This window comes from Euprymna scolopes, chromosome 11 (assembly GCF_053919585.1).
Source record: "Euprymna scolopes isolate OS-2025 chromosome 11, ASM5391958v1, whole genome shotgun sequence".
In the NCBI taxonomy this organism is placed as follows: Eukaryota; Metazoa; Mollusca; class Cephalopoda; order Sepiida; family Sepiolidae; genus Euprymna; species Euprymna scolopes.
In genome coordinates this window covers 117,128,476-117,153,873 of record NC_136492.1, presented here as the reverse complement: position 1 = coordinate 117,153,873, position 25,398 = coordinate 117,128,476, and the positions used below count along the sequence as shown (strand labels likewise).

The 25,398-nt window shown below is 32.8% G+C and overlaps 1 protein-coding gene across 1 annotated transcript in view; it reads left to right on the top strand.

The window, feature by feature from the left end:
- Positions 1-25,398, top strand: part of LOC145288081 (uncharacterized) — a 703,760-nt gene that overhangs the window by 563,679 nt on the left and 114,683 nt on the right. The window contains exon 3 of the mRNA XM_080136135.1: positions 7,016-7,241. The gene's annotated coding sequence lies outside the window, so the exon portion shown is untranslated. The remainder of the gene's footprint in view (positions 1-7,015; positions 7,242-25,398) is intronic.

The following is a 25,398-nucleotide window of genomic DNA, read 5'->3' as shown; positions in this document are numbered from 1 at the left end:
AAATATTTCTTTAAATAAATTAAATCGTAAGTAATGAAACCAAGTGTTTTATTTCATATTAAAAAAACATTTTTGTGTCCATTTTTTATAGTATTTAAATATGTATGCCCTGTCGGTGGGCATTAGAAGATGATTAATGCCTGTAAAAGAAGCAAAATAAAACAGACAAAACCTAAATGATTACTTTGTAATCAACGTGAAGATGTATAAATGTTACAAAATTACTCGATTCGGCATTAAATAACACGAAAAAGGATTGATATACCGTAAAACAAAAGCAAAACAGAACAACAAGACGTAAAATATGTTTTACTCTGTGTTACTGCGAATGGTGACTTTGGTGATTTATTTAATAAAGTTATTCTTGACTTTTGTAACATTTATTTCGAAACATATTTTTTTGTTATGTAAGGCTTACTCAAAAGTAAATTAAAAAAAAGATAAAGTGGCACAGTAAAACAAAAAACAAAACAAAAACGAACTCGTAACGTTAAATGTAAAAATATATTTATTACTGAATAAAATAGAATAAGCGTTCCGTTCCGTATTCTATTTTATTCAGTAATAAATATATTTTTTACATTTAACGTCACGAGTTCGTTTTTTTTTTAAATAATCCAGAACCATAAATAGACAGTTCATATATATATATATATATATATATATATATATATATATATATATATATATATATATATATATATATATATTTGTTGTTGTTGTTGTTGTTCGGGAAGTTTTGGAAAATAAAAGGGTTTAATTATTTTTTAACTAATAAAGAGTGAACAGCAAAGGGAGATAATTCACATTAATTAATGTTTGCGATGATGATGACGTGTTTCATTAATTAATGTTTGCGATGATGATGACGTGACACCGTACGTACAAGCAAATTAATATATAGGTAATAATAATAATAATAATAATAATAATAATAATAATAATAATAATAATAATAATAATAATAATAATAATAATAATAATAACCTATGGTAACACGCCCACCGAAAAACACACTTAGCAATTCTCCTGCAATTTAAACTCCAGTTTTCAACACAATTTCAGAAAGGAAAAGACAACAACACTCTCCATCAATATGTTACGGCACATCAAGCCTATTCAGCAACATGTGTCGCCATATCCAACCTTTCCAGCAACATCTTAAGGATAGCAACCTCTTTTCGCAACAACCGCGACCACCAACGCACGAAAATGTTCACCAAACATAATACACTTCTCGATCACACAACGACTCACCTCACCTCACCTCACCTCACCTTACCTCACCTCACCTCACTGAATTTTCCCCAGCCAACCTGAGTAAGCTGCATCACGTCGGGGTCACCAATTGTTGGGATTGGATATCTCGATCGGTAAAGAAATAAAAACGTGTTCAATAAGTACGACCGTAATTAATTCTATGTCTGACCATTGTATAGAGAACGAGACAGGATTTTTATTTATTAAGTATCAAGGTGAAAAGGAGTTTCGACGTGCAAGGATATCAGGCAAAAAGAGTTTAAACTTGCACAACTGTGGGAAGGTCACGGGAACGACGCTGTGAATTTGAGTGCGAGTGTTGCCGTCATAGTCTGTATTGCTGTGGAGTCTATAAAACGTTCGCAGGGGTCAACACATTGGGTTGAAGTTTGTTTGCGATATCTGCGAATGTGTCGACTACACGCTTACGGTTAGTGTGAGCCTGCGAGAAAATTGGTCCGTCCGTAGAAAGCTGTGTCGACGTTTTTCATGTGATTGGTGTTCCCAGTGGATCGGTACGGATCTGAGCGTCACAGAATAAGTGTCTTAGTGTGTTTAATCAAGACAAAGCGAAATTAGTAGGTGTAAACGGCTCACTATATGTCTCTGTTAATGTGCCGTAACAAGGTACACCTATTTTAAGATACAATGCCGTAAATTTAATTTTATGCATGATCTAAGTTTTATTTAAATAACTGGATAGCCACTCAACTAAAAATGTATCATTCACAATATTTAGTAGCCTTTTCCAATTAAGTTTATTTAATGCCGATCATGTTTCTAATATATTATAGCATAGAGAGAAGAGATAATTAAAAAAAAACAAGTGAAAGGGCGAGGGACATAAACAGGGAGGGGGAGAAGAGAAAAATGATTTGCGACACATTGTTTATTATTCTAAGCCAATTTGATGCAAGGTTCGGGGGTTGTAAAGGATATTGGGATGAATGATACGTGAATAGGAAGAGGAAAGATCGCGGTCACGCACAAATACGCAACGAATTCTTCTGATGTCTCTGAAAGTGTCCGAAGATATAGTGCGGTGTTTCCAGACAATGACGAATCGGAAACCAACTTACAAACGGGCGTTGATTATTGTGCTAATGCCAGTTGTGGTTACTTGTCACGCTCTAATGCATCAGAACAGAGAATAACAAAAGCAACCACGTCATCAACCGAGAACAATAACGTAAACTCATACATCGCATATTAAGTAATTAATCTATAGTGGCTTCGTTTTATTTTGTGAGAGACTTTTGATTAGTAGTCAGGGTATGTATGAAAATAAATAAATAAAACATAGTTAATTAGCATAATATGAAAAAAAAGAAATCAATACTGGAATAGGTAATAAACACATACAAATCAATCATCTATTACAACGTTAAATCATAAAACATTAAATATTAAAACTACTTTTATTGTTTGCTTTTGAAGTACTCATTTACCGTTACGTAGCTCCAAGTAACAATTTCTATTGAACACAAGAGTAAAAACTCCAAAACACTAGCTATTTGTTAAAATAATATTCCTTGAAATATATTATAGAACATTCTCACCACCAGTATACCGCTGTGTAGAATTTGATATTTTAAATATTTACTATTGCTAATAATAATAATAATAATAATAATAATAATAATAATAATAATAGAAAAGTGCTACACAAAGAGCCGAGAAGGATAAAGGAGGATCAAAAGACCGAGGAGAGAGTGCTGGCCAGACCTCCGCTGGACAAACGCGAAGAGAACTGGGGCCTTGGGGAGACTTAGTGCCACTCAAATTCCAGTATAAACTAATGGCCACGAGAAATCAATGGTAAGAGGCTGCTGCGATGACGCAAGTTTGTTTTCAAATGCTATCGAAGGAGGTGGAGAAAGCTGGACGTCTGGGGAGACGTTGTCACTCAGCTTCCAGATAACACTACAGGTGTCCAATGAGATCATTTGTTGACTTGTGTTAAAGCTCCATATGAGCCAATATAATAATAATAATAATAATAACAATAATATTAGTGCTACTTCTAAGATTTATGTTCAATATAAGTTAATTTTATGAATAAATCGCACGCATAAATTAATAGCAAACCGTTACTTTAAGTCATCATTTTTTTACTTATCAAACTCATACTTAGTACATACTAAGTAACTGAAGGGTTAACATCTTGTTTTTTTTTCATTTTACCATTAATGATTCTTTTATTCTGTATTTGAGAGATTTTACAGATAATATTCAGAGAATTGATGATGGATAGGATTAAATTGAAAAAAAAAAGTAAATACGGCGAAACCACCATGGAACTGTTCAGGTAATCCTTTGGCGACAACATTCTCTCTTGCTATGGCAATTACAAATAGCCTCCACGTTCTTCGGACTTGATTGGCCCTGGCTGTTTCTCTTGTGGGGATATTTAAAGAACGGTCTCTGTATTCACACCCCAAACAATGCAAGAATTGAATGAAACCATCAGAAATTAAATAAGGGAGTTAAATCGACATCCAGAGATTATGCAATCTGTAATGAATAATGTTTTCGAAAGAGCACAAATATTCGAACCTGAAAATAGTCAAAATTTAAAGGATTTTTTTCCTGAGAATATATTTATTCAACTTTGCATTGTTGTAATCGATTTTTCAACTGTCTTATTCAGATTGTTTTAATATTACATAAACATATCCTCAAAATGCAAGAATCTATTCAAGTTCAAATACCTTCAGTCACTTTCTGGACTTTCTTTTTCTCTGTCTCTCGTTCTCTTTCTATCTCCTCTCTCTGTTTATATATATATATATATATATATATATATATATATATATATATATATATGGGGGGTTTCGTGTGTTTTTAGTAAATTTATCATGAAATAATTATTTTTGTATTTGTTGGTTATAAAAGCATAAACAATATTTGACCAACGCGAGACTTCCCAGACTCAATTACGTTGTAAAACTATCTTAATCGTCTTTATTATAGGACAGAGCAAAAAAAATGTTATCAAACCAATTTATACAAAACAGATTCGATATAAAGGATATAATTTTATTGGTAACTGTATCGTTCGTAATAAGAGGGAGTATTGTTAGTTATATATATATTAAGCAGAAGATTAAATCCTGGCCAAATGATAAAGAAAATCAAGTACAAAAACATAATGCAAAAGTAAGTTTAAAACAATAAATACAAATGCCATAGATGACCAACTAAGCGTTAAACTATTCGGTCCTCTGAATTTTGCTGATTGAACGTAACAAGCAAATTAAAAAAAATACGCAGGTTCATTAACTGACCTATGATCTGGCGTTGAAGGGTAGTGTTAATTAAATTTTACAATTGTTGTAAGCCAGACAAGCGTGCAGTTGTTAGAATGGCCGTATAAATACAGGGAACTTGTTCTGTTGAGTATGGCGTGGCGCGCATGATAATTAAATTAATGCATGTAATAAGGCGTCGTTATACACGTCATTTCGATATCTCTCTATAAACCACGAACGATTAATAGGTCTACATAATAAAACTTGTAATATACTTATAGACCCATGAAAGTTCATATTAAAGTAAAGTATTAAGATCTCTAGCTATGGTATTGCTGGAAATGTCTTCTCAATTATTAAATCATTTCTTTCTGATAGGTTCATAAGAGTAGTAGTTGAGGGGCAAAAATCAGAAGCTCACAGTAGTAATGTCGGTGTCCCTCAAGGGTCCATCCTGGGCCCAACTCTTTTCCTGATCTACATTAATGATCTTCCAAATCACATCCTTACATCATTTGTAGACATCTATGCTGACGACACTACCATTTATGGTAGCACATCTAAGACAGTAAACGACGAAGTTCTCTCCAATTCTCTCTCCTCTGATCACGTAGTACAATGGGGTAAAGAATGGCTGGTTACTTTTAATGAATCTAAAACCAAGCTTCTCTCTTTAATTCATCAACATTCTGATCCACATCTGACATCAATTGAAATGAATGGCTCTAGTCTTCAGGAGGCCTCAAGTTTTGACAAACTTTTTGGCTTGACCATTACTCCTGATCTTAAATGGAACACGTACATCAAATCTGTTGCCAAGGCCGCTGGAAAAATGGTGGGATCTTTCTATCGATCTGGTAGATATCTCACTGCTGATGCTATTCTCTATCTATATAAGAGCCAGGTACGTCCAAGGATGGAATACTGTTGCCACATCTGGGCAGGAGCTGCTAGAAAGGACTTGGCCTGCCTTGATAGAGTTCAAAATAGACTTCGTAGCCTCGTAGGAGATGTCCTTTTCTCTTCCTTACAACCTTTATCTCACAAAAGAGATGTTGCGAGTTTGTCTCTTATGTATCGTTATTTTCAATGGAAAGCGTTCGAATGAGCTTCAATCTATGGTCCCCCTCGCCAAACTTTCACAGGATACGCTCGTCTAGCTGTAAACACTATCAATAATTCCCCCCACTCTTTATCTGTGCCTAAACCTAAACGTAGATTCCACGAACAAAGCTTCTTTCTTAGAACTGCACGCCTGTGGAATTGTCTTCCGTTTTCCTGCTTTCCGGCTGACTACAATATGGTTGTCTTCAAGTCTAACGTAAATAATTCTTGATGAGCCGTTCCATATAAGTTATCAATTTTACCAAATTTTCATTACTAATGATTACTATACTGTCCAATTTCTACTGTACACTCTTTAACCCTTATCCTTGAGTGGCCTCTTGGCCTTGATAATGTGGTGATGCCTATGTAAAAAAAATTGATTAGCTACGTAAATAAATTAAGAAAAAAATAAACGACGGGAACTATGTTTTTATTATATAAAGGGACATCTTAGCATGTTTCATTAAAAGAAACACAAGGTTAAGCTCAGTGTTGATTGTTGAATTAAATAACCATTATAAAATTGCTTTCATTTATTAGATTTAATTAAAAATGTGCATTAATGTAACATCAGAACAGTTATTAAATTATATCTAATGACGTCATTGACAAAGGTATCTTTCGATTTGTAGAATTTTGTTGCTTGAAACTTTATATACAGTGTATTCCAACCACTGTGAAACCTAACATTTGGGGTTTGCCAGGTGAAGGCGAACGAGAGCATCGCAAATATGCATGCGGAACGTAATAGATATTAGTTTCGGTTTTAATCTTTAGCTTTGCAGCAAACATATCTAAATAGCCCAGGATTTAACGCGGAAAAGAAAAAGTACATCATAAGCTACAGGTTTTGGTTTCAATTCTCGGTTGTGGCGCGCGAATATTTTTTTTTAGCCTTTTAAAAATTACTATATATTGGGTCCAATATAATAATATAATAAATACGAAATCTGCTTATTCAAAATATAATATTTAAGCGTATTTTACGAAGGTTCGATGCCGAGCGGCCTGTTAGTTCATTTAGATTGCGCAATATAAGAATAAATGGAAACAATTTCCTTACAATCGAAACAGTAAATATTGCATACTTATTAAGAAAATGTGTATTATTATAATAAAAAAAAATGTTGGGTGTATCTTTCTATCATCACTTATAAAAATAGTGCAATTTTTTTCGATCGAAATGGCTCAGTTCTTCTTTGGTCCAGCCCATGAAAATTATTATTATTATTATTATTATTATTATTATTATTATTATTATTATTATTATTATTATTATTATTACTACTACTACTATTATTATTATTATTATTATTATTATTATTATTATTATTATTATTGTCGTCGTCGTCATCATGATGATCATCATCATCATTTTTTTTTTTTTTGCTGTCTAGGGGTAGTCACACAAGTCATCATCAAAGATTGCTGTTTGAGAACAACTTGCGGTGATCTCTGGAGTCTGATTGACACCAAGTTTATCCAAATTTCCTGTACCCGTCACCTCTTTAAATAAATTTTCCGAAAGATTTTGCGTTATTGAAACATCCGCTTCCATTTAATTTTTCGTTGACAGCGACCGTTTGTCTTCACTGAAATTTGGGTGTCAATAAGACCCCTAAGGTAAGTCCTTTGTTGAGCTTCTTCTAACTGATCACATTTTTACTTTTCTATTCTTATCTAGTCGTTTTGATCATCGCTTTGACTTCTCTTTTGAAATTTTTTATCTGGTGTTCCTAGCTTCAATTCTCATCTACATTTTGTTGGGTCTCTTACTTTCTCAGTCCTTTTTTTCTACTTCAAACTTCATACTTACTATCTTCAAACCTGCATAAATTAAATTGTTTAGGTCTGTAATGTTATCAATTTTGATATATGGAAAGGCCTTGTTCACATTCTCTGTTTCAGTTTTAATTCGCTTTCAACCTTGGTTCTTTAAAGTGGGTATCTTTTATTTTTCTCGTTCATAAGTTGGCTGATGTTTTCTACCCCATCTAATTCATTCTCATTAAGTTCTGTTATTTCATATATCTCGGCTTCCATGTTTCTTGTATCAAGGATTTGCACGTTTCTACATCCGGAGTTCTTATGTTTTGGCTGCAGCGAGCGGCGTTTCTTTGTGAGTTTCATTATTTGCAATTTGTTGTAATTTATTTTAGTTTTAGTTTGGAAAAGCAAAATACCTTGAAAATAAGTTTCGCTTGGTCCGCAATTCTTTGCTCTGATATATGCTACACAATTCTTTCATCCGTTCGCGATATCCTCGGTCTTTGGGGCGACTATTGTAATAGCATTCTATTTTCTTTTGTTCTCCATTTATTTCTTGAGGATTTTGGTCGATGTCGGTTACTTTGGTTCTCCTCTGTTTTATCTGTATTATTTTAGTACCTGAAGTTAGAGGAGATACTTACGTGTTCTGGGTCAATGCTATTGTTCATTCAGAAATTAGGAGAGGATGACGACAACATCCCCCATTCTAGCCACCGAGACAGTACCTGTCGTTAAAGAGATTAGATCTTTATTAGTTGCCCCACGTTGCGTATTATTTGTGAGTTCAATATTTCATGGTGTGGTGTTTGTTGCAACACTACGGCCAGAATTGTTTCACCCGTGGTTCTCTCACAGGGATAGTGTTTTCCCCTCATGTATAATAGAAGCCTTGTGTACTATCACACGTACATAAAAATTGAACAGACGGTACACATACGAGGAAAAAGGGTCCAACAAACGACTGTTTTATAATAAGTCATTATGTGTCTTCTGTAGCAAAAGATTAAAGATAGATCCTCTTTACACGGGTGTGCGTATTTGCAAGAAGTGAAGAGAATGAGTGGCATTAGTCTTTTACACTTGATATTTAGTTTGTGTGTTTGTTTTTTTTAGTTCCATTTATACTCAAGCAAGAATAAAATACTGAAATTAATTCAATAACTAAGGAAGTGACAACATAAACATTATAGCCTGTACGACTAAATTACGAAGATTCATAAATAAGTACATTTGAAATTTATAGTAGTAACTGCATTTATGTTCTCATATACAGAGAGAAATGTAAATATTAGTGGATAAAGTAAAAAAAGGAAAAATTAAATGCAAGAAATAAAAAAAAAATAACTTTTTTTTTCATTTCTACTTGTTCGGATTATTTCGAAAAACAAACACAAAATGAAGCCCGGCGTGCAAGTTTAAAAATGGCCGTTTCCATCACAATATTCTTCGTCAAGACGGTAGACGTTAAACTCGAATGCGTTAGCAATGCGTCAGTGGACGACTAACTAAGGTCAGCAGACAAGGTATGTTGGTGCCAGTGACTCCTACTAATATATAGTAAAGTCACAGATGAACAGATACACTTTTTTGTTGTTTTGTTTTTTGGAGGGTGCTACATTTACGTATTATCAGTTGGAGTGAAAAAGTTCAGAAAAGCTATTAGTTTTTCATTTAAAAACAGATCCAGGAAAGAAAATCATAGCAAATAAACTCATTTGCGAGGGAGTTAATGCATGGACATTTCTGTGGTATTTTTTGTTTTATTTTTGTTGGGGAATTTCAAACAAATATATTACATAGATTAAATACAAGAAAACAATTAAAATGCATAAAACAAATTAATAAACAGTTTATTTTAAACTTGCTTGTTCGAATTATTCATGAGAAAAGTCCAGCGTGTGTATATAAATATGGGTTTTCCAATCACAACATTCTTCTGTCTAGTATAAGTGGCGTTCGGCGTTCAATCCTGGCGCGTTCGAATGCGTTTGTGGATGAGTCAGTCGGGCCAGCATACAAGGTCTGCTGAAGGCAATGACGTCTACTTATATATAGCATAATCGCAGAAAGACATATACGCAGGTTCTACTGGGACGTGCTTCATTTATCTATCGTAATTAGTATCAGTTGATAAGTCACTAAGGCTAGTATACAAGAGAATCATCATCATCATCATCATCATCATCATTATTTTCCCACAAAGAAGGTTTACATTCATAATTATCAGTGTTGAACTGCTGGCCATAATAAGTACGGTTCCTTGGATACTGAATTATAACACGTCTCATGAATATCTTTGATTCTCTTCCAATGTTAGCACGCAGTGCATTGAGGCAAATAGTTTTTGGTTAATATTAACGCATCTAAAACCAAGCTTTTATATTTCCACCATAAACGTCGACATGATTCAAATTCATAAGAATGGATTTGGCTTTAAAATATCTCCCTGTTTTGTCTGCATTTTTATATCTTCAAATAGGTGTTCACGTCTAGGATTACATTTTTTTGTGTAAGTGGCATACTCTCAATTCTAAACATTAAAATGACTGAGAGTACTCCTCAAACATTATCGCATGCATACTATATCACTGATCACTCAGGTTTTACAAGCTGTTCGATGGGTATTAGTGTAATCGGTGTTTGCTATAACTTTTCGAATATCATGCTTCTTCACAATCAGTTAAATATGATACTATTTAGTGATTGTGTTCACATAAAATATTATCAGTAATAGAACATTAATAATATATAGTTGAACACCACATATTGATTTATAAATGAAATTACAATTCCAGCCCGGGCAGCATATTTTAATAATCGGTTCAACGCATTTTCGTTTACCGTAAAAAGGTGTTTACTTGTAGATAGCAACGGCTGTCGGTTCTCTCTGTAATTTGAGTAGCAATAGATTAAGTTTTCTTTATATATTATGTTGTTTAAATTCCTCACGTATACACTGCCTAATATTTTTGAATATATGTCAGTTATCATATGTTCCCTATCATCAATGTATCCTTAATCGCAGTCAAGGCTCCATGTGACATTAATAGTCTTTCAGACTATATATATATAAATATATATATATATATATATATATATATATATATATATATATATATATATATATATATATATATATATATATATATATATATATATATATACAGGGTGGGCCATGGGTCACGCACCAAAGAATTAAGTGATGTGAAACTGTAAAAGCTGCGGAACAAAATATATTTTCTTTTCTTTTGGTATAAGATACATGTTCTTTTATGATTATATCAGCCTGTACAAAGTGTTTTTCATTTTATTGGTTAAGTTTGGTTTTAATAAATAACGTTTATTACTATCAGAGTGATTTAAATTCCTTTGGTGCGCGACTTATAGCCAACCCTGTATGTATATATATATATATATATATATATATATATATATATATATATATATATATATATTAGTATATATATATACATCTCTTAATATATATTTAAATATATATAAATATATATATGTATGTATGTATGTATGTATGTGTGTGTAGTGCGTTTACACTCAAGGAGAGTATTAACGACCCTGCTAATGTTTATTAAGAATACCAGGCCTGCTACTTATTTCAAATAAAACAGCTAGTAACTACTAGCTCAGAGGCATAATAATAATAAGGCAATACGCATAAAATATACAATATTAACATAAAAATAAACGTTAAATTGTTAAAAAAAAACATAACAAACTATATACGGTTATGATAGATGAATGAACAATTTAAATAAGTGCTTAAAAAGAAAATACGCGTAAAATATATTACATTAACATAATAATTGGCGAAAAAAATATCAATTATAAACATGCATTGAATACGAGGATATTTTCAGAAATATGTTTAAAAATTTAATATAATATAAATATATTTTGAAAATGAAATATGAAAAAAATAGAAAACATGTAATAAAAATTAAGCAAGAATAAGTAATTATTACTAACAATATCGACGTAGAATATGACATATGCATTTAAGTATAGGATTTAAATATCAAATATAAAACGATATCTAATAATACTAATTCGCGAGAATTCATTTACAAGTAAACGGACATTATGAAATAAAAATTGCATACAATATGAAAAATATATACAAAAAAATCACAGAATGTTTAACAAATTAAATTATCAATTTTAACAAAGGCTTAACAAATTAAACTATGATCTTTAACATAGGTTTAAAAATTAAATTGAAAATCTTAACATAGTGATAACAATTAAAATTTAAAATTTTAACATAGGTTTGGCAAGTAGATTATTAATTATAAAATTAAACCAGGAATTTCAACAGAAGGTAAACAAGTTAAAATATGAAAAGTGCAGTTAGTGGTAAGGTAAAAACAAGTACCTATAAAAAAATTAATATCTGAACAGTGTGGAAAAAGAAGTCTGGCAAGAGAATAAAAAACTATTATAAAAAAACAAAACAAAAGCCAATAAGTATATCTGAAATCAATGTAATAGAGGGTTAATTTGTACTTTAGCACCGTAGATGATTTGGCAGACAACGAAAGTAAAGAAACTGGCGTAAATGTAGTAAAATACAAAGGAATTAAAAGTAATGAAAATTATAAATTATCTGGACTTAATTTAGGCTTAGAATTTGAACATGTGTTTTATGAAATAAATGGATTTATGGTTTTGAAAGTGAAAAATGTTTTTTTTGTGCCTAATCACCCTTGTCTAGGCTTGGAGCCAGTTTTATATTGGGGGCTACTACAACTCTCTTATAAAGAGATTCGCAGGGCGTTTATATAAATGCCGCCCCCCTCTGTAAATCCCACAATTTTTCTCTTTTCACGTTAATCTCCTCGCTAACAAATTTAACCTTCACATAAGAAAAAACTAGAATTGTAAAAACAAATTGATTTCATGACTTTTAGTATCGGGGATCAGTTTTCAATTAAACCGTTCTACTGAATTGAACACATATATTGTCACAATATTTTTCTTAATGATGGTAACAAAGTACGTGTTCAATTTAGTAGATCGATAATGTGTAAATAATGTTAATCCAAAATAATGCGAAATGGCTTGTGTAACTTTTAACTAAACGTAATAGTAAACTTTTGTAAACATCGGTATGTAAAATAAATGTAGTGAAATATAAATGACTTAAAAAGAGATCAGTTCATTTTATCATACGTTAATTTAGCACGGCTAAATCCGATACGATATAAAGAAAGTTGCGAATTTACTTTTAATGTAAAAATGTGTAAATAATGTTAATTGAAATATTGTGTAACGACATGTTTACTTTTGTACTAAATGTTATGGTTAATATTTGTACACATCACTGTATAATAAAGGAAAAGCGATTATAGAAAATGTAGATGGTTAAAAAAGAAGTAGTTCATTTTAGCATCGGTCCATTTAGAATAGGATATTATCTAAAGAAGGCTACGACGTGTTGTTTTTAATTAAACCATGTGCAAATAATGCGCACCCAAATAATGCAAAATACCTGTTCAATTTTTATGTAAATGTTCTGTTTAATTTAATTAAAAAATATTCCGTAAAATAAAGGAAAAGCAACGATAATAAAATATAAATGATTTAAAAACAGATCCGTTCATTTTCTCATCAGCCAATTTAGGACGCGAAAACTGGGTATGGTATTGTAATGTTGTGACCCTTTGGGATGTGATCATACCGTAGTATCTATGTTAACTGAGGTAAGTAGGACCTAGGATCAAAACATTATTATTATTATTATTATTATTATTATTATTATTATTATTATTATTAATAATAATAATAATAATAATAATAATAATAATAATAATTGATTCAAGCGACGGCAGGTCGCTGGATTATTATGATTAGAAAAATAAGCAATTAAATTGGGGGAAAATGATCGAAATATAATATAATAACTCGCAAAAGGAATGTGACAATAAAACATAGATGTAAACATTATTTTTTAATTTGCATAAACAAATAACTAGATTAGGGACATTAGGTGGTTCTGAGACTCGTACTTATATGACGCAAAGAAACGCAATGTATATAGATTTGGGGAGGTTCTAGGCAGTCGTTAGCTTGACATCATAGAGAACGGACGACTCATGATGCCGTGGGAAGCGGTGTCACTTCGGAGAGACAAAATGTAAAGAACGTGTAATCTCTAAAAAATCTGACCAGATCATGAGAACAAATGTTCATAAATATTTCAGTTATACGTTGTGTTGTTTACATCTGTTAAAAAATAACTATTTTCTACAACTGTTTCGATACGTCCACGTCCATCGATTCCTGTTAGAACTGTTGCATAAATGTTAAAATATAACACTAAGCGATAGACTAAATGATACTATGTATATGCATACACGCATTTACACGTACACGAATATACAGGTAAAATATAAAACCCAACTATTAAACATGTACGTCGTTATAGAACGTATTCATGAATTTTAATATAGATTCACAAATTATATCATCAGTTTTTACATAAGTTTAACAAATTATATCATGAATTTTATTATAGGTTTAACACATTAAATCCAAAATCCAGCATGAAATGCATGTGAAATATTTGTACGAATAAACAAATAGATACTAAATATAAAATATAGGTATCATATATTTTGCTTTAATTTATAGATAATTTGTCTATGAAACATTATTTGAGATTAGTCCAAACAGAAATACTAATTTATTAATAATAGTAGAATTTAAACACTTTGTTGAAATATAACGTGCAATATACGTTTCTATTTTAAATGTTTTCATAACATATAGAATAGCTGTAACATATGAACGATTTATTTAAGTACAGGTATATATATATATATATATATATATATATATATATATATATATATATATATATAACATCTTTGTTTAAGATAAAAGTTAACATAAAATAAACAGATGGTGTATTAAATCCCGTCATTAGTATGGCCGAAAAACTGAGTGAAAAGCAGAAAGCAACCGAAACAAAATAGCTTCGGTAGATATAAGTTTAATTTGCTAGTTTGGTATTGTAGAGATTTCTAATTTTCAAGAGAAATGGTAATCATGTATGACACAGGTTAATAGCACCTAATATTAAAAATGATAGTTGAGATGTTTTGTTAAAAAGTACAAGATAGCAACCGTAAAAACTATTCTGGATCCCGTTTGAAAAAAAAAATCTGATTATTATTTCTTAGAGATAATGTATTTGTATTCATAACTGAACTTTCTATAAATTTTATAAAAATATAATCCATCAACATTCATGGAGAGAAACGCTACCATTTTTGTAACCATTTGCACAGTTAATAATCGGCTTCGTCATGTTTGTTATTGATGGGCTATTTATAAGTCATGACGCTAAATATCTGACATCCGATCCTCTACGTATACAACTATGATAAAGCATTCTTTTTATATATTAGATGATCTCAAGTGAACACGGGTCTGTTCTCTCACATATGTTAGTAAACAGAGATTGTCCAGCGTATTTATTTATATAGGAAGAAAATACGTATTTTCCTTCAATAAAAGAAAATAAAACTGACATGTATGCATTAGATTTTTTTTCTATTATTAGTATCATCATTATTATTATCATTATTATTATTTTCGTTGTTTTTATTGTTGTAGTCTGTGTCATTTTTATTCCCGTTGTTGTATTGCGGGATTTTTTTCGTGGTTATGGAGGTCTGCGGTGTTTGATAACCCCTGTCAAAGTTCCGCCCTGAGCGAGCACAAATTATAGACCGTTCTGCATGACCGAATATGAGAGACACCACACAACCTGAAAAAAAAATTGAAAAAAGAGAAAAAAAAGCGGTGTACATTATATCCCGCATATCACTTGAGAGATACAAATTCGCCCATCTGCTCGACGGCCTAATCCTTCTGGCGTACGCATTACCTTATTTGTATTTTTTTTATACATCGTTTCTAATAGCTTCGACCCGCACAATATAAATGTATAACTGTATATAATGATATTCACAATTTGTTTCAATTACTAACTTTTCATATTCAATAAATCTGAACATCTTTAGCACGATCTTCATCGTTTTCGATTGTACCATTAATTGATTTCAACGGTTTTTTTTTTATTAATATTTGCTCCGGAAAATCTCAATTACATGCAATATGTATATGAATTTTGAGATGAAAATGATATTGCGATCTGAAGTGTCATAGAATAATAAGAGCTGTTTCAAACTGGTGCATAGGGGACACCTTATAATACAAGCTCACACGGACATGTTACTTGAACTTAATGCATGATGTGAGAAATTATCTGATAACCGGGACGTCTAATAGAAATACATGTACATACGTAAAAACATAAGTATTTTGCAATGAAAATTCCTTAACGTTGAGAAAAGCGTTTACTGAAGACGCCGTTCCTGGCGTGATTACCAAACCGTCCTATCTATGTATAACAGCACCAATGAATCCTATGTAAATTATCCAAATAAAATCACCCGGTATTCATTTATGTTCCTATCACATAAATACACATTTTTACCTGAAAGGAAGTTTTTAATTATATAAAAAAGGCAGTAAGATAAAAACTATCATTTGAATTGTATTAACTTACAAAAATAATATTTAAATCAATAAAGCCTACCTATCGTTCTTTCTCGAATTACATTTACAACACATAAATGCGTATTAGCGAGTAAATGTTTGAAAGAAAGTGAGTTGACAAGAGATTCAATGCTAAATGTCTAAATAAAGTAAAACATAATAAGTGATTGTTGGATTTTCTCTGAAACATAAGCGTATTCATTTTTTTTTACCAACGAAGATATTAACACATAATTATAAAGAAATATATACTTATTAGAGTAAAACGTTATTTTATAAAAAGGAATTTCTTCATATTTTGGTGGAAGAGGATACTAGTAAATATATACCTACTACCGCAACTTCCAATTAATTTTATTTTTCGCTTGTACTGAAAACAGATGTTTGCCTCAAAGTTGACAAATACAGGATTCTCAAAGACCAATGTACAAATATGCACATACAGAATTATAATATGAATGTCTTCCAATTATATTTTAATAAATATACAAAGACGTGCAAAGCTTTGCATATTTCTATACACATTATTGTATTCGGCTGCATATGTTTCAGGTTTTAATACGATAACGTTTATTACATTATTAAACGGCCCAGAAGTTTTATGATAAAATCGTATATAGATGTATATTTAATTGTTGAATTTGTTTTTGGGAAGACGGAATATTGAAGCTCTGTATAACATATTTAATCAATGTCGGTATCACTTTTATATACGTATACTTAACGGAAGTATACGTAGCTGTTTGTACCGGTATCCGTCGAACCATAATATTTATAATTTCAATATTATTCATTTACAAGAAATATATATAAATAAAACATAATGCAATACATTATATAAAGCCTTTCACTCAAATGACCATAAAATCACAATATAAAGTATGTAACACGTAGGATTCGTTATAAAAGATGTATCAATAGGAGATTCGCTTAACCGATACCTGTCAAAAAAATGAAAATAAAGCAAGTTAACCAAACGAAGCGATCGTGTGTAAGATTACTTGTCTCTGCCATATAACTGAAGTTAATTTAGAAATTCCTTATACAGCGAACACAACTACTTTAAATTCATTAGAAAAATATAACAAAGTAAAAAGTTATTTATATACAGTTTTAAATATTATTAAACAGAAGATCAATAATAATAATAATCATATATACAACTTCTTACATCTCAGTATTATCCTTAACCTTCAGATACATTAATTAAAATTATTTGCTTTTATTTTCGAAAAACATAAAAGTTTTATAACCGACAAAAAATAAAAATCACGTAAATTTTCTAACGATGATTTCTCTATACATAACAAAATAGACAAGATATTTCTGGTTTTGTACAATGCCAGTTTCGAAAAAGAAAGACAAGATCACACATTAATCCAAAATGGTCACACAACCCTAGACGTATTGCCGATTTTATTGCTATTATCTATCGGTTTCATTAAATATACGAAATTCCTACAAAATTTATGCGGAAACCTTCAAAAGAAGGCAAAGTTTGAAATGGTTGACCATTATTAACTCACTTATTGTTATGTCCTCCTCCTATCCTAGTTTACACATGTCATAAATATGTCTGTGGGTGCAATTATTTAACGCGTCCGTGATTATTCCATTTTGCCATTACGTTTTATTAACAGTCATCTAATACTTAGCCAATTTACAAATAATGAATACTCCCGGATTCTTGCGTTCGGTTACTCAGATTGGCTGTGCAGGGTGGTTTAATAGGATTAGCTGATTGATTTTTCATATGATTGTATAATGTGTTTGTACAAATCCAACGTGACGTCCATCCTGACTCGCTTCAACAAAAACATAGACCTGTCGTATCATCATCATCTTGGATATGACGTTTTTTATCTGATTTAGGTGCCTTTTATGTATATTCTGTGGACCTTTAATCATGTATGTACAATCACCAATGCGTTTATCCACAACCCCACATTCCCAGTAAGATGTGTTATTTCTGTAGCACTTAAAATATACTCGATCTCCCGAGTTATATTTCTTTCTTCTCGTGTGTGTAGTGTTTCGGATAATTGCCTGACTTGGCAATAGTTTATCAAACGCTGATTTTACTTTTCTGGCAAACATTAGATCAGCTGGTGATATGTTTGATGGTGTACTAGGATGTGGTGTAATCCTATATACTTGCAAGAATTGTTGCAAAGCTTTTTCTGTTGGTGTTCCAATGGATTTCTTTAACGCTCGTTTTAGCGTGTTCACGAACCTTTCCGCGAGGCCGTTCGAACTTTGATGGTACGGCGGAGTCGTGATGTGCTTCACTCGGAACGTGTCGCAAAATTCCTTAAACTCTGCGGATGTGAACTGCGTTCCGTTGTCAGTGACCAGTGTGTCTGGTACACCGAATCTTGCAAACAACTCGTGTAGGAACCCTATTGAGTTGTTCGCTGTTGGATTCCTGCAACGCATTACCTCCGGCTATTTTGTGAAACTATCCACTACAATTAAATAATAGTTTTCACCTACTGGACCAGCGAAGTCCATGTGGATTCTCGACCATGGTTGGTCGGTTTTCGGCCAAGGTTTGTGTACTATAGGTGGAGATTTTGTCCGCTAACTGGCATCCTTTACATTTATCAATTGTTGTCGCTATGTCAGTGTCCATGTTACGCCAGTACACGTAGCTTCTCATTAACGACTTCATTCGATTTATCACCGGATGTCCTGTGTGGAAATCTCTTAACATCCTATTCTGCAATGTCTTGGGTATTACCACTCTCTCGCTGTACAGTAACACATCGTCACATATGGAGAAAACTTCCTGCACCTTTGTGTCCGTTATAATTTTCTCTTTTATGTCCTTTATATATTCGTCTTTCTCGGCTTCCCTTTTAATGTCCGACAAAGTTAGGGGTATTTCCTTAATGATGTTTGCTACCATATTTTTTACTTCAACATTTGTCCGAATTGCTGCAATTACTGATTCTTCCAGATTGTGTTTCTGTGGTATCAGTCTTGACAGTCCATCCGCATAGCAAATCTTTTTTGATGCTAGATGTTGTAGCTGGAAATCGTAATTAAGTAGTATTGTACCCCAGCGCAGCAATCTATTTGCGGTGTATACCGGCAATCCTTTTTATGATCCATAGATCGTGACTAACGGTTTATGGTCGGTTTCAAGTATGAATTGTCTACCATATAAATATCGGTGAAATTTAGTCACGGCAAAGATTATGCTCAACGCTTCTTTTTAGATTTGTGAATATGCCCTTTCGGCTGGTATCAGCATCCTCGAAGCGTGCGCTATTGGTTTTCTAGACCCATCCGGCATAATATGTTGAATGCATGCTCCTAAGCCGTAGGAGCTAGCGTCACTAGCGACGACTATTTTTAAGTTTGTGTCAAAGTGCGTTAAGAATAATTCGGATGTTAGTGCGCTCTTTATTTTGTCAAAAGCGGTTTGACATTCTTGCGTCCAGTTCCACGGTGTATCCTTTTTAAGCAGATTATTTAAGGGGTCTCGCAAGTTATGCATTCCTTCAATAAAAGATTGGTAATAATTTGCGAGTCCTAAGAAACTCTGCAAGGTTGTTACATTATCGGGTGCTGGCATATTTTTTATTGCCGCAGATCTGTCCGGGTCTGGACGTCGTCCATGTTTGTTTATTATGTGTCCAAGATACTTAATCTCGCTCATACAAAAGTCACATTTACTTTCTTTTACTTAAAAGCCGAATTCTTGTATTCGAGTAAATACTTGTTTCAAATGTTCCTTATGTTCTTCTAGGGATTTGCTCCTGGCAACAATGTCGTCCAGGTATGCACATGCGCACTCAATACCACTTAGCATGGAGTCCATCGCTTGCTGAAAGATGGCAGGCGCTACTTTGATGCCAAAAGGCAATCGGTTGTATTTGTATAATTCCTTATGCGTATTGATGCATAGTATTTTTGAGCAATTCTCCTCGACCGGTATTTGCAAATACGCGTCGCTCAAGTCTATCTTGGAGAAGATATTACCCCCATTCAACTTCGTGAATATTTCCTCTGGGCTTGGTAGGGGGTAATGGTGATCTTTTAAAAGGGAGTTGACCCCGGTCGAAAAGTCTGCGCACACTCTAACTTCGTCATTCTTTTTCTTTACGTATACGGTGGGGGATGCCCACTCGCTGTGGTCTATTTTTGATAGAATTCCCGTCTGTTCCAATCTATTTAATTCTTTATCAATCCTTTCGAACCCAGCGAACGGAACATTTCGCTTTTTTCTAAAAATTGGGCTGGCGTTTTCTTTAAGTTCAAACGAGGCCTTGAATTTATTGCAGCGACCTAAGTTAGTCGTGAATGCCTCAGGAAATAATTCTTTTAAATCGTATTTTATATTTACTGTTGTTGGAGAAGAACATTCTAATTTTTTACAGAATGTATTGATTGGCTTGTCCCAGAGTCCGAATTTCTCAATTAAATCTATTCCAAACAGATGTTCACTATTTTTTAGTACGAATATTTTTAATTTCTTCGAAATCCCTTTCAATTTCATCGGGAGGACAACTTCTCCTTCAAATTTTATACCCCCACCAGTTACCGTCCGGGCTGCTTTACTAGTTTTCATCATGGCCGGTTTTCCCAACTTTTTCCACGTATTCAGGTTTATTATAGAAACATCGGAGCCGGAGTCGAGTTGTAACTTTATTGATGTTTTAAATATTTCCACTTTTACGTATTTTCGCCGATCTCTGTCTAATTTTGTATTTGATTTTGTTTGCTGTACTCTTTTCTGGTGTAATCTTTATATCTGCAGCAATCGATTTTGTGTCCCACCTTCTTAGAAATGTAGCATTTTTTCTTGTTATAAGGACAATCTGATCTCCAATGCTTTTCTGCACATCTCTTACAGTTATATCTAGGAAGAGGCTTGTTATATTGTGTACTATATTTATGGTTATTATCTTTGGAATATCCCGTTCCATTGCTTTTCTTTGTAAAGTTCTTGGTTGGTGCGTATGGTTTTCTAACTTTTCTTACATAATCCACTCCGGATTCTTCTATATTTTTTGAATCTTTTTTTAGTGTAATGTCCCTTTCACAGTCCTCTGCTTGTTTCTGGAGGGTTAAATCTTGCTCAGATTCCAGCTTAGACAGCACTCGTCTGCGTATTTCTGCATTTTTCGTGGAAACTAACCCTTGAGCGAAGATTAGACATTTAAAATCTTCTACCGTTAGTTCTGCAAGCTTAAAATTATCGCAGTTTTTATTGACAACTGATGCGTATGTCAAATAATCTTGGTTGTCCATCTTTTTTAGATTCATACACAGCCATCTTTTATGAAAAAGAGATATATTTGGATTAAATAATTATTTTAATAATTTTACAGCTTCCATGAACTCTAATTCCGCAGTTTTTTTAGGTAATATATAATTTACGAATTTGATGTGTACTGATGTACCCAATTTTTTGAGTAAGAGGCTCACTTTCTGACTATTTGGCCAATTTTTACAGTCCAGTTGAAAAACATCCTCGTATATTGTGTAGTATGCTTCAAAATTCTTCTCTTCCTCAGGCACATAATGAAATGTGTCCATGCTATTAAAAATAGTTGTATGGGAGAAATTAACACTATCGACATTTTCTCGATTACTCTTTAGTAGTTCCAGTGTTTTAGCAAAACGTTCCTCTTGTCTTTCTTCATATTCCAATTGTAGTTTCTTATGCCTTTCTTCCTGTTCCAATTGCAGTTTTTTCTGCTTTAATTGCGCCATTTTCTGCTTTTCTTCTTGTTCCTGCTGCCATTTCAATAATCTGTCCTCTCTCTTTTCCTCGCGGTCAGCCTGTGCCTGTATTTGTGTTTGCTAAAGCTCGTTTTGTGTAGCTTGTCTGCGTTCATCCCGCTCAGCCTGTGCTTGTAAAAATTGCATAAACATTTTTGATAAGTCTTCCATGCTTTTTTTTTATATTTTTAGTGTGTAGTTAAAAAAATATAGTACTATGTACAATATACACCGGTTTGGGTTACAACAAAAAAGCAAATTGCTGTAAGCTCCTGTTTTCAATAATAATATCGCTTCTTGCAATAATATATTCTTTTTGCGAGTCACGCTGCAAAAAAAATAAAACAGGTTTATCTGGAATCACGAAATGGAATTGACTTTCCGTTTTTAGGCACTTACTAATAAGTAACTCTTTCCACAAATAAAAATTTGGTTTTTTTTTAATCGAGTCACAATTGAATAAATGTATGCAGTCCATTTAGTTCTTTGAGTTTTTTTTCTCTCGTATTTTAGTAATTAAAATACGTCTTAAATTGAGATTACCTTTTTTCCGTGACGTTTTACTGTATTATCCGTTATTCAGTGACAACTTCAAGAAAAAAAAATCGTTTCCTTGAATTTTAGTTTTAGCTGTGGTATTTCCTTTTAGTGCCGACGTCAACAAAAACATTAATTAAAAAGTCCTTTAGTTGTTGTTTTGTTTACGGAGAACAGTGATTAGAATCCACTGGTGAACTTTTTTCGTAGGTTACTTCCTTGCTTTTCGTAATACGGGTCTGACCTGTCGTTTTTGCGACAGAACAAAGTTCGCTTTTCGTTTGCAAGTTGGTCCTTTAGTAAGATTTGTCGTGTAGCGACAAAACAAAAATTCACTTTTACATTCGTTTGCAAGTCGGATTCCCAGAAAACGGCGTAAATTGTCGCTTTTGCCACGTTAGAGTTTATTTTTTCCACTTGTGTTGAAACTTCTCTTATGCGTAAAATCCGTTTGCTCGTCAACACTTTGCATTCCTTAAAAAAAATGGTCAACCTTTGCGTTGCACTTTTTTTTGTTAAATAGTTCTTCGTCAAACTGTAATATTTGACGCTACATATCTCGTCGCCAACTGTTGTGGTTGCAAGGTTGAACAATAATTAGTAAGGAAATACAATGAAGACGCAAACAACAAGATAACGCAATAACAAGTGTATTAAAGAAAAGGTATATTTACAATATGTACAAATGACGGTGTCGAGTCAGAGAGTCTTGTTGGGAGGACATGTACGCTCTTCGGCGTCACTTCTGGTGGCATTTGAGTAAGACACACCAAGACCAACCTAGGCTTGCCATTTATATTGTTATGTTATTCGCATATGCAAATAAGTGGTTGCCACCACAACACTATGAAAACATATATATATATTGTCCAGCTTTATTCTTCTTTATCAACGTAATGTTAACAAGGAGTTTGTTTAATCTAACCAAGAGTCAGTTTTTTGGCAGGTGAACCATTTATTCTTTTCTTCTACTTCTTTTTGCTATTTTTTTTCGTTAAATTTTTCTCCGCATTTTTCTTCTTCTTTTTTTCGTATGTTCTTTTTATTGGACATTTAATAGAATAAATGAATGATTATTTCGTTGCTGTTTGTGCTTTACAGCATATCAACCCTTTTCAGGTTATTTAATACACAATCCAGTGATTTTGAAGACATTTTTTTAATAGAATAGAGTTGTTTTGGGCAGTTTCTATTTAACCCATAGTTGGGATTATAACAGTTACTACCACTTCGAGTAAGAGTTGACCTGAGAGTAATGCCAATTAAGGGGTGGCTCCACACTCACCGAAGCCCGCAAGCTGGAGCCTTACCATCGGATATATTTCAAGGTCATATCCAGGAGCAGTAATTGGATGAGTTCTCGATTTTTTTCTAAACAAATACAATCAAACATTGAAAATGGTGAATCTGATGACGTAAATCAATTTTCATACCCATCGAACACGTAATGACGGTAAAGTTTTCAGATTGCTTGCTGTCAGCAGTGGATTGCATCGCTTTTCCTAGTACCTATTTACTATGCCTCCCCACGGGACAAAGTTAGACAACAGGGTCGTTTTTGTAACGTGGAGAAAAGGTACAAAAATCTAAAAAAATATCTCTGTCGTGACGGACTGCTCTCCACGGAAAAAGAACAAGAAATGGAAGTGCAGCATCTAAAGAACAGATAATACAATTTGATCTTGGCCAAGATCAATGAATGTTCTTGAGTGTATCAAAAACGATTAAACCAGAAGCATATAAATATTCGTTTTCTGTGCAAAAAATTGAACATATTTATTTAGAAAAAAGATCTATTGTATTATTTAGTAAAACCAATTTGAAATTATTTATGTGTAATAAAAAATCGTACATTCATATGTCAGTACACGTAAATATATTATTTAAAGTCAATACTCTTTTGCAGCATACGAATAATGCTAAAATATTAACGGTATTATTTATAACATGGGAGGAGCTGCACGATTACCGTATGCAGTTACTTTGTACTAGAGTAACTACCCGCCTCACTTCGCCCACAGATACTTCCAAGTGCAATCATGTGACAGCGAGGCCATAAAAGAGAGCTATCCCCAGTTACAACCGACATAAATCATAGCCACCACTTGGTTTCCGGGCATGCAACTGAATGACAGATTCCTCCACTGGATGATAGCTCATGGCAATGAAAGACAGGTGATATCATTTTGGAGAAGTCAATAAACGTCGACTGAGGTCGAAGCCGAGAATGATCGATTGTTGCAGAGGTAGCCTGTGCCCACGAAAATCATCAAAACGCCTAAAAAACAGCACTAAAAATCAGTGAGTAGCACTGAGGTCTAGTGACAGTCTTCTGATGCCATATTATAGCGACGAGAGTATTTGGTAAGTGTTAGAATACTTCCCGATATTTGTTGAACTCTATATTTATCACGCTTTAGCGAAAGCAGTATTTATATGTAGAAACGAAGTATAGCGACTGTTATATACAACCAGAACAACTCTCCAGCAGGAACATTTTCGTAGCGATCACAGTTTCAATGCCCAAGAGTATCAAAATGCGTAAGCAAAAATATTATGAGTTTACCACACGCACACATTGAGCAAAGGAACTATGTTATGTTTCCGAGCGTAGTGATACAGCAAACAGGATTTGACGTTCGAGAAATCTCTATATAAGGATTTGCTGAGAAAATCAAATCCAGTATTATTCCAACTTTTCTATGTCTTCTATAATACTGCGTGTCAATAAAAAAAATCACCTGTCTTGAATGTTTGGTATTATGTACCATGTATACAAATAAAAAAAATCTATAATAATTAAGATACGCTTTATTATACTATATTATTGGATATTAATTCAAAAGTATATATATATATATATATATATACATATATATATATATATATATATGTTGTTCTGATAAAATATTCTCGTATTGTTGATACTCCTTGAATCCCACGTTTATAGTTCTTTTTTTGTAAACTCACACTGTGTATTGCAACCTTGTTTTCTGCCAGGTCTCTAATATTATTCTCACAAAACACCGCAATAAACGAACACACAAGTACACATTAGACCTGGACACAAACGTGGATATCTCACACCAAGTAACAACGTTAGCCCATGTCAGTTGAAACGTTTCATCAAACAGATAACACGAATGTGTCACAATAT